At 39.3% G+C, this 9,936-nt stretch overlaps 1 long non-coding RNA gene across 2 annotated transcripts; it reads left to right on the top strand.

The window, feature by feature from the left end:
- Positions 1–2,055: 2,055 nt before the first annotated feature.
- Positions 2,056–8,406, top strand: LOC129868831 (uncharacterized). 2 transcript variants are annotated; one of them, XR_008761822.1, is made up of 5 exons: positions 2,056–2,191; positions 2,272–2,352; positions 4,079–4,118; positions 4,591–4,710; positions 6,458–8,406. It is a non-coding gene; the product is annotated as an uncharacterized LOC129868831 (long non-coding RNA). The 2 variants fall into 2 exon arrangements; XR_008761820.1 differs by having other exon boundaries at positions 2,056–2,352.
- The last annotated feature ends 1,530 nt before the right edge of the window (positions 8,407–9,936 follow it).

The following is a 9,936-nucleotide window of genomic DNA, read 5'->3' as shown; positions in this document are numbered from 1 at the left end:
ACAGTGTCTCCGGAAAGTTTTAGTACCCCTTGACTCATTACACATTTTGTCGTGTTACAGCCTGAATTCAAAATGGATTCAATATGTATTTTTTTTCAACCATCTACATACAATACCCCATAATGACAAAGTGAAAACATGTTTTTAGAAATGTTTTCAAATGTATTAAAAATTAAATACATGCCCTGAGTCAATACTTTTTAGAAGAACCTTTGGCTGTGGTTACAGCTTTGAGTCTTTTTGGGTAAATCTCTAAGGGACAGATTGAAATTTACTGGGGGGAGGGGTGGTCCAAATTATATATTTTTTGTCTCAATCTCCGTAATGTGTCTGTATCTATGTAATTGCATATGTATTTATGTAAAAAATAGAGACCACAATAGAAATAAGTCCCTGACTTTATTGTGCGATCTCGGTCCCTTTAAAAAATCTTTGTGTTCAGTATATATCTTTTTTTTTTTACTGACAAATAAAATCAATCAATCGATACAAAATGTGCAATTGATGAATGGAAAGAGACATCTGTTACAAAACACCAAAAATTGTAATGACTTTCGGAGATTGTCAAGCCAAGTCTTCGGTACATGGGATGTATTTTCTGTTTGCCTAGATTGACATAGTCTATTTCTTGTGATGTTGAAAACGCAAACATGAATTTGAAGTGCCTAAAGTCAGTATGCTTTGTTTATTGGTTGTGTGGTGCATTGGCACAGAAACCAGTTGGTGGAAAATTCATTTAATATTTTTGATATAATTATAAATAGGGCATCATCAATGTTGAAAATCTGATTTTCTTCAAGCGGATCATTGTCTACAGCCGGCTCTGATCGTATAGTAATGAAAATTAAATGAAAACAGGCTGGGACCTTCTGGCCCATAGCCCTGCGTGTCATCGACTGTGCCACAAAAGCATGCTCAAGTGGCAAAGTCGATATCCACGTTTATAAACACAGGGTCGCTACAATTATTTTGATTTGTGGTCGATAACATTATTTGGATTTAACTCTATTAGGGGGCAGGGTGTGCAATTTATTTTACGATCTATCACCAAGAGCTTTGCAAACCTGGATTGTACAATATTTGCTCATTATTCATTTGAAAATTCTTCAAGCTCTGTCAAGTTAATTGTTGATCATTGCCAGACAGCCATTTTCAAGTCTTGCCATAGATTTTCAAGCAGATTTAAGTCAAAACTGTAACTAGGCTACTCAGGAACATTCAATGTCGTCTTGGTAAGCAACTCCAGTGTAGATTTGGCCTTGTGTTTAAGGTTATTGTCCTGCTGAAGGTGAATTTGTCTCCCAGTGTCTGTTGGAAAGCAGACTGAACTAGGTTAACCTCTAGGAGATTGCCTGTGCTTATAGCTGTATTCCCTTTCTTTTTGTAAAAAATATACTCCCTAGTCCTTTCCAATGACAAGCATACCCATAACATGATGTAGCCACCACCATGCATGAAAATATGAAGACTGATACTCAGTGATGTGTTGTGTTAGATTTGCCCCAAGCATAATGCTTTGTGTTCAGGACAAAAATACAATTTCTTTGCCACATTTTTTGCAGTATTACTTAAGTGCAATGTTGCAAACAGGATGCATGTTTTGGAATAAAAAAAAATCTGCACCGGGTACCTTCTATTCACTGTCCTTTAGGTTAGTATTGTGGAGTAACTATAATGTATAATGTTATTGATCTATCTATCTTCTCATATCACAACAGTTTTAAAGTCACAATTAGCCTCATGGTGAAATCCCTGAGCAGTTTCCTTCCTCTCGGGCAATTGAGTTAGGAAGTACGCCTGTATCTTTGTAGTAATTGGGTGTACTGACACACCATCCAAAGCCTAGTTAATAACTTCACAATGCTCAAAGAGATATTCAGCGTCTGCTGTTTTTATTTTCGCAAATCTACCAATCGGTGCCCTTCTTTGTGAGACATTGAAAAACCTCCCTGGTCTTTGTGGTTGAATATGTGCTTGAAATTCATTACTCGACTGAGGGTCCTTACAGATAATAGTCTACCTCTACCACATTATGAGTCATAATACCCAGAAAACCTAGCAGTCAAACACGGAAATGGTTCCACTCATTTTTCCACCATTCATTTGATTAATTATGGATTTCAGAAACACTTCAAACAAGGGCTGTGTTTTGTGTAGGTTTTGATAACCGTGTACATCTCTCTCGGACAAGGTGACTTTTATCAATATATTCACCAGTATTTACCCTCCAAAATTGAATGCTAATTAACTGCTAATGTGGCTATCATACAGAACTACAAATGCATGTCTCAAGCTTCACGTCACTCACCAGGGCCATGATGATCTGGACGAGACTGCCGAATCGAGGCAAAGGTAAGAATCTCTGAATTAACTTTCTAATGTTAGCTAAATGTAGTCATTATAAATTGGCTAAGGTTGTTGAAATTGACAATTCTGTGAACTGTCTTGGGCAACGCCTGTTATCTAGCTAGCAAACATGGTAAACATAACTCAGAGAAAATACATATCACATGTGCATTCCACAAGGTTCGATTTTGGGCCCGGTTTATATATGTTATCCATTTGCAGCGTTATCAGAAAGCACAGCAATGATTTTCACTGCGACGCAGATGATACAAGCCTTTACATGTCTGTGTCACCAGAGGAGTTTAGCTCCACTGATAAATGATCAGACTGTACTAATAATTTAAGTACTTGGATGGCTCACAACTACCTCCAGCTAAATCAAGACAAGACCGAGGTATTTATTGTTGGAGTCAAAGCACAGAGAGAGAATCAGGTTGCACATTTGAATTCACAGGCAATAAAGATAAAACACCAGGTAAAAACCTAGGAGTTATTTTAGATTCTGAACCGAATTTTGAATCACACATTTGGAATGTGATCAAAATAGCTGTTTAGCACCTGAGGAACATTACCAAGGTGCGGCTGTTTCTCTCTCAGGCTGATACAGAGAGATTCATCCACCCTTTTATTACAGCAGGCTTGACTCCTGTAATGCTCTCCTGTCTGGTCTACCCAAGAAAGCCATTGGTCAACTGCAAAACAGACAGAATGTTGCAGCACGGCTACTGACCAAGAGCAGACAGAGAGCACACACTACACCAGTTTTAAGTTCTCTGCACTAGCTGCCTGTGAGTTTAAGAATTCGTTTTAATATTCTTCTATTGGTTTTTAAAAGATTGTGCACCCTAATACATGTCAGACATGCTTTGAAGTTATGTACCCAGTAGGTCCCTCAGGTCCTCTGGCAGTGGTATTTTAACAATCCCAAAGCGTAGAACCAACAGGCATTGAGAGGCAGCCTTTAGTTATTATGGTGTGAGGGCTGTGCTTTGGCAAAGTGGGTGTGGTTATATCCTGCCTGGTTGGCCCTGTCCGGGGTATCATCGGATGGGGCCACAGTGTCTCCTGACCCCTCCTGTCTCAGCCTCCAGTATTTATGCTGCAGTAGTTTATGTGTCGGGGGGCTAGGGTCAGTCTGTTATCTGGAGTACTTCTCCTGTCTTATCCGGTGTCCTGTGTGAATTTAAGTATGCTCTCTCTAATTCTCTCTTTCTCTCTCTCTTTCTTTCTCTCTCTCTGGGGACCTGATTTGATTATGCCCCCAGCCTCTGGAATAGCCTGCCAGAGAACCTGAGGGGACCTTAAAACACGTGTTTTTAGCTTTGCTTTTCCTTAGGATGCTTTTTAGTTGTTCAGTTTTTGTCATTATTTAGTTTTTTATTTTATCTTTGTTGTGTATAGTAAATATTTAAGCTTTTATTTTCATTGTTTTTTATCTTTTTTTTCCTGTGAAGCACATTGCGTTGCATTCCATGTCTGAAATGTGCCGTTTAAATAGAGCTTGATTTGATTTGATTTGATTAGCCTATCTAGATGGCTACATTATCCATCTACTGTATTTGTCTAGCCATTCAAATTCATTAGAAATTCATAAAAACAAGTTTAGCTTTCTTTGCATTTATAAACCAACAATCTAGCTTGCTAGTTAACTAGCTAGCTAACTTAGATGGTGAAGCTAGGTCTAGGCATTCTTGATAAATTGCAAACCTTATTTTCACCTTCTCTATTCCAGAACCAATGAGTGTGCCTGAGTCTTATCCCCTCTCAACTACGTAAGTGGTTTCAACCTGGAACACTGCACTGTGTGAAGGGTTTTGTCCCAGCCCAGCTCTAACACCTGACTTAAATAACCAACTCACTGAATCACATGATAGACTATGATTAGTAATCAGGTATGGGCTGGGCAGGTACAAAAGCTTATACACACTCCTGCCATTCAGATGTGGGGGGTGGCATTGATATATAACGCATGTACAACTCTCAAGTTGAAATTGAAGTTGTTGACTGATACCATGGCGGGGGCTGCTAAGAAGTCAGGTGAGTAGTATTGGTTGGTACAGTATGTGCCTTTTGGTTCCTCTCCATGTGTAGGCTATTGTACTGGCCTGTGTATTACTGCCGTTCATATGTGCAGTAGTTTGTTGCATCGTTTTGCTTAGTTTATCATTTGTGTCAACTTTGAATTAAATCTAAGCCACAGATTGTTAACTTCATCCATTTTGTACTTGACCTTTACTGATGCAGAACCCGAAGACATTCAAGCAACACTTTGAGAGCAAGCATCACAAGTCTCCAGCGGTCCCAGTACTGGTTGATGTGCAGGTCTAAGTGTCCACACACACTGAAATGGACCTATCAGCTGGGGTAAGATTCTTCCATAATTCACACACAGTAGACATTTGTATGTTGTATTTGTAATTATTATGCAAAATTAAGGCAGTTTGTACAATAGATTCACAACACACTGTGTGCCCTCAGGCCCCTACTCCACCACTACCACCAATCTACAGTACTAAATCCGTGTGTGTGTGTGTGTGTGTGTGTGTGTGTGTGTGTGTGTGTGTGTGTGTGTTGCTCCATATACTGTTTTTTTAATATGTTTTTTAAATCTAATTTTACTGCTGTCATGAGTTACTTGATGTGGAATAGAGTTCCATGTAGTCATGGCTCTATGTTGTACTGTGTGCCTCCCATAGTCTGTGCTGGACTTGGGGACTGTGAAGAGACCTCTGGTGGCATGTCTTGTGGGGTATGCATGGGTGTCTGAGCTGTGTGCCAGTAGTTAGACAGACAGCTCGGTGAATTCAACATGTCAATACCTCTCATAAATAAAAGTAGCGATGAAGTCAATCTCTCTTCCACTTTCAGCCAGGAAAGATTGTCATGCATATTTATTAATATTAGCTCTCTGTGTATATCCAAGGGCCAGCCGTGCTGCCCTGTTCTGAGCCAATTGCAATTTTCCTTAGTCCTTTTGTGTGGCACCTGACCACATGACTGAACAGTAGTCAAGGTGTGACAAAACTAGGGCCTGTAGGACCTGCCTTGTTGATAGTATTGTTAAGAAGGCAGAGCATCGCTTTATTATAGACAGACTTCTCCCCATCTTAGCTACTACTGCATCAATACGTTTTGACCTTGACAGTTTACAATCTAGTGTTACTCCAAGCAGTTTAGTCATCTCAACTTGCTCATTTTCCACATGGTTTATTACAAGATTTAGTTGAGGTTTAGGGTTTAGTGAGTGTTTTGTTCCAAATTCAATGCTTTAAGTTTTAGAAATATTTAAGCCTAACTTTTTTGTCTTGCCACCCACTCTGAAACTAACTACAGCTCTTTGTTGAGTGTTGCAGTCATTTCAGTCGCTGTAGTAGCTGACGTTTATATTGTTGAGTCATCCGCATACATAGACACGCTGTCTTTACTCAAAGTTAGTGGCATGTCGTTAGTAAAAATGGAAAAAAGCAAGGGGCCTAAACATATTATCTTTGAGAGGCTTCCATTAAAGAACACCCTCTGTGTTCTGTTAGACAAGTAACTCTTTATCCACATTATAGCAGGGGGTGTAAAGCCATAACACATACGTTTTTCCAGCAGCAGACTATGATCGATAATGTCAAAAGCTACACTGAAGTCTAACAAAACAGCCCCCACAATAATTGTATCATAAATTTCTCTCAGCCGATCATCAGTCATTTGTGTAAGTGCTGTGCTTGTTGAGTGTCCTTCCCTATAAGCATGCTGAAATTCTGTTGTCAGTTTGTTTACTGAGAAATAGCATTGTATCTGGTCAAACACTATTTTGAAGTGTTTGAAGTTAACTAAGGGTTGGTAACAGGCTGATTGGTCGGCTATTTGAGCCAGTAAAGAAGGCGTTACTATTCTTGGGTAGCGGAATGACTTTAGCTTCCCTCCAGGCCTGAGGGCAGACGCTCTCTAGTAGGCTTAAATTGAAGATGTGAAAATAGGAGTGGCAAAATTGTCTGCTATTATCCTGTAAACTCCCTTGCTGTCAACAAAATGCTGTGCTCAATGCTTAAGTTGTATTGTCTATAGCTCAATTTGTGGAAAGGCTGTGATCACTTATCTTCTTTAATGTTGTGATTCCCAGACACAAGATGACCATGATTTGAATGCTGCAACTGAGACGGAATGATGTCATCGGGACACAAGCTGAGACCCTGAGTATGACTGGACATGGGCCGGATATTAGTGACAAAGACCTAAAAGGGGTGCAGAAGCACACTCATTTTCTGATTATTCCATGAACAACCATCTCTCTAGCTATGCCTCATTCCACACTATGCATTTTATTCCCCATGGTCCCTCAACTTCAGACACATTGAAACTCTCCATCTTATCTCTATAAATCCACCCTACCTTCACCCATTTTCCCTATGCTGCTTCCTTCACTTGTATAACATCTAGACTCAGTAACACGTTTAAAGGGGTTGTGGTGTACTGTTTTTGCTACTTCTTTTCACCTGTGTAATGCTGTCCTCCTCCTGCTTATTCTGGGGTCCAGACTGAATGCAGTGGTAAATGTGCTGCTCACAATTGACAGCAGCAACATGGACCTTAAATTGACAAGAAGGGTGTTGCTATAGCTTAGGCATGTCTTCCTTGTTTTGGGTCTGTTAAGTGTGTTTCTCATTCTGCTGGAGTTGACCTAGTATTTTACATAAAACCTACCTTAAACATTCAGTTTTTCAAATTCTAACTCACCCACCAACATCACAAAATCTGTTTTACATTTTGTGTTATTTGTGTTGGTCTAATACCTCAAATGGAAAAGCAGAATAATGTGTGCGCTAAGATAGTAATAATAATTCATTTGGTGCTCTTTTGACGTACCACATTTGTGTCATTAATTCATAAATAATTTAATGTTTACTTAAATGTAAATGCTTATACACTACCGGTCAAAGGTTTTAGAACACCTACTCATTCAAGGGTTTTTCTTTATTTTTACTATTTTCTACATTGTGAAGACAACAAAACTATGAAATAACACCTATGGAATCATGTAGTAACCAAAAAAAGAGTTAAACAAATCTAAATATATAAATTATATTTGAGATTCTTCAAATAGCCACCCTTTGCCACAAGACCAAATGTATAAATAAGACAAGTATTAGTTAAATAAAATATGTAACTAAATGTAAATGTTCAATATATATTTTGTTTTGGATCCAGGTAGCTAGGTGTCAAAGCAAATGTGTGAACTAGAGATGATGTGCAGGAACTTGCAGGGATTTGTAGTCTTGCATGATGTCTGTTTGTGTTGGGTCAATGTCCTGTTGAAAAACAAATGATATTCCCACTAATTAGGTTTTTAGAATCTGAGAGTAAATCAAGCCTAATGTATTGACGGAAGTCACCTTGTCCGAGAGAGATTTACATGGTTGTCAAAAACGTCACACCAGGGTAAGCCTACAAAAACGTCACACCAGGGTAAGCCTACAAAAAACGTGTTTCTAAAATCTACAATGAATAAAATGAATGGTGGAAAAACAATTGGAAACATTTCCGTGTTTGACCGTTAGGTAATGGGTATGTGTGGGCTACAGAGATGGGGTAGGCATTCAAAAAACAATTTTATTGAACACGGAATGAGTCCATGCAACTTATTGTGCGATTTGTTAAGCACATTTTAACTCCTGAACTTTAGGCTTGCCATAACAAACGGTTGAACACTTATTGACTCTACAAACATAATTCCGCTTTGTGTATAGATCAGTGACTCAAAATCTAAATGTAATCAATGTGGGAAAAGTAAAGGGGTGTGAATACTTTCTGAAGGCAACTGTATGTCACACTACTTGCCACCCACTGTATAAATGTTATATATGTATTTCTGGGGAGGACAAGATGTAATTATGTTCATGAATAATCAATGACGATGAGAGATTTTGAAGAATACAGTATGTGTGTCTCACTAAGAAAAACAGGGTAAATGTGTTTGGTTATTATGCTATGATCTAGTTCTAATACGAAAATAGGCTATATATCGCTTACCAAGATCCACAATAATAAACAATACTTGATTAAACTATGATACCCCTTGGTGTTTTATGAGTACCTCTTGAATTTTTCATTCTTCAGTGGAAAAGGGAATCATCAGATATTACATTTCCCACCCCGCTTGGCTTCAATAGACTCCGTATGAAGGGCAGTCAGTCCCATGTTAGAGGTGAAATGTCACTGTGTCCCTGAGGACTGGAGCCCAGATTGAAAAGCTGCACCTGCCTGGAACTCATTTTGCTGCATATGCACTGGTCAGCCCTGTGACCGGTACAGTTGTAATGGCACACGTTCTGCTCAATTATTGTTGAAACATTTGCAGAGTGACATTTAATAAAAGGATATTATGTGCATTACATAATAATCAATATTAGGGATACAAATAGCACACTTTGTCTCAAATATCAAAAGATAAAAACCTTTTTTGGTCATTCTGAGGATCTATATGCTCACCAATCTTATTTTTTTTACATTTTGTTTGACATTAAATGACTTCACCAATCAGCGGACAGAGCAGCTTGCTATGGTTTGGACAATCTATGGTCATCTACATGTGTGATGGACAGACAAGTGTAGCGTGTGAGATGCGACTCAAATTTTGTGGGTGGGAGGAGAGAGAGAGAGGGTTGTGGAGGAGGCTTGAAGCACCCGGCATCTTGTTATGACATGTCTGAATTATGCTCACAGAATTATACCTACAGAGGAGCGACTTCTGTGAAGGAACTTGATAGAAGCCGAACTTGAAGGAATGTCTTCGAACTTCCAAGAGTTGGCTTAACGTTGGAGCAGAGCTAACCTTCGCTCGCTAGCTAGCTTGCTAACAAGCTTGTGTATGCAGAGCGGCACCAGAATTAAAAACACGTCTTACCTTTTGTATTTAATAAATCCAATGTGAAATGTGATAACTATGGTATCCTTAACTAGTATTCTGAATCCTGCTTGTAATGTCGTCAATAGGCTACAGTAACATATATTTCGGGGGGATAGGTAGCCTACACACTCACACACTGGTAAAGTTTTTCCAGCTTGCAGGCAGACACAAGAATATATTTCTGAGTGACAGAGGGACAGTGCGACTGAAGAAAATGCCCATAACGTTATTAACCGATTCCCATGCTTTTAAAATAACAGTTCTGTTACAGAACAGTACAGATCACTTTCGTTCCAGATTCTGATTATGTTCCTCGAAAAATGTCATTCTTTTCCGGTTTTCGTTTATGTGCCCTGAACCGGTTCCAACCCCTGCTACCTACCCTCAAGTTCCTGAGCTTCCCCTTTCCTCTTCCCCTCTTCCAGTGAGGGGTGAATCTCTCTTGTCACATGTGCCCAAACCCTGACTGCCTGTAATTTGCTGTCACCGTGCAGAAGCAGGCCTGTGGATGTTCTTCTACGGCTGTGACAACCTCTCCCCCTCACTGACTGTCTCACTGAGTGCCTCCCTGCTGTAACTGATGCCTTGTTTTACTTCAACTGTCAACCTGCTCACAGTCACAACACTGTCTCAAGCAGAGATCTCACTGCATATCTGTATGAAATACTTTTCCAACCTATGCACTGTATATGTTG

This window comes from Salvelinus fontinalis, chromosome 13 (assembly GCF_029448725.1).
Source record: "Salvelinus fontinalis isolate EN_2023a chromosome 13, ASM2944872v1, whole genome shotgun sequence".
Classification (NCBI taxonomy): domain Eukaryota; kingdom Metazoa; phylum Chordata; class Actinopteri; order Salmoniformes; family Salmonidae; genus Salvelinus; species Salvelinus fontinalis.
The sequence above is the reverse complement of the archived record's forward strand: the minus strand, read 5'-3'. Positions and strand labels throughout refer to the sequence as shown.